Raw genomic sequence first — 1,494 nt, forward strand, 5'->3', positions numbered from 1 at the left:
AAACAGAGTCTCACTCTGTCACCCTGGGTAAAGTACCACATCATAGTTCACAGCAACTTCAAACTCTTGGGCTCAATTGATCCTCTTGCCTCAGCTTCCTGAGTAGCTGGGATCACAGGCACCTGCCACAACACTTCTTTGTTTTTCTATTTTTAGTAAAGACAGGGTCTCATTCTTGCTCAGGCTGGTCTGGAACTCCTGAGCTCAAGCAATCTACCTGCCTCTGCCTCCCTAAGCACTAAATACAGACATGAGCCATTGTATCTGGCAATATTATGGTATCTGTATATTTAATTCTTTTCAGGAACTTCCGTACCATTTTCCACAATGGCTGTACTAATTTATATTCCCATCAACAGTACAAGTGTTTCTTTCTCTCCACACCTTTGCCAACACTTCACTTTCATTGCTTTTGTTAATAGTCATTCTAGCAGGTATGGGTGATATCCTATTATAACTTTCACTTCCATTTTGCTAATGATTAGTGGTGCTGAGTGTTTTTCCATATACCTGTATATCTTCTTTTGAAAAACGTCTATGCAGTTCTTTGCCCATTTCAAATTGGGTTGTTTTCTCGCTCTTGTGTTGTTTTAGTTTTTAACATATCTTGGATATTAACCTCTATCAAATATAGGGTCTGCAAATATGTTCTCCCATTTAATATGTTGTCTTTTCACTCTATTTCCTTGATAGTGCAGAATATTTTTAGTTTTATATAATCTCAGAATTCTGTTTTTTGCTTTTATTGCCTGTAGTTTTGTAAAGTGTGCTCTGGCTTCGGGGAGGGATGTGTGCAAAGTAAAAGCATCCTTCCTACCTTCTCCTTGTGTCTCTTCTTATTTCTGTGTTACGGCCATGGCTCTAATCTCTCCCATAGATTTCTTAGCTTCTGTGGAGCAGTCCGGAGTCCTGCCCACCTTCTTCCTATTCCCTTGCTACTTCTGGTTGACAAGAAAGCCGAACACTTCAGTAAAGACCTATGTTAGAAGCAAAGATATTATGCAATTATTGAAGTTTAAAAGGTCAACTTATCCAGCCCCGAGGAGAGATATTATTTGTTGAATTTCATGATTCTCTCCTCTTTCCTGAAAGCACTGTGAAAAAACACATATATGCTTAAATTAGTCAATTTAAGCTGAATTTTTGGGATGTATAGAGTTTTACTACCACACTTGAGATCAATGGAGATGGTTCAGCACAAAGTGAGGCATAAGTACAGATTATGGCATTGAGCAGATGAATAATTTGGAGCTTCTTCAGGCATTTATTCAGTATTTATTAGAAGATAAACATGGGGGAAAGGTAAGGAGGAAACTTCTGGAGGTAGTTTAATTTCCACTCTCAGCGGCTGTTCCACTCAGCAGCCCAGCCTTCTGACCCACACCCCGTCCAGCACAGTCAAAAAGCCTGTGAATTATCCAGACCACACTTTTGGAGAGGTCTGCCCTATAGGGCTGTCGTCCTTACCCTCTGTCCAATCTTCTGTTATAGATT

This window comes from Otolemur garnettii, unplaced genomic scaffold, assembly GCF_000181295.1.
Source record: "Otolemur garnettii isolate 467f Iridium unplaced genomic scaffold, OtoGar3 scaffold00074, whole genome shotgun sequence".
NCBI lineage: Eukaryota > Metazoa > Chordata > Mammalia > Primates > Galagidae > Otolemur > Otolemur garnettii.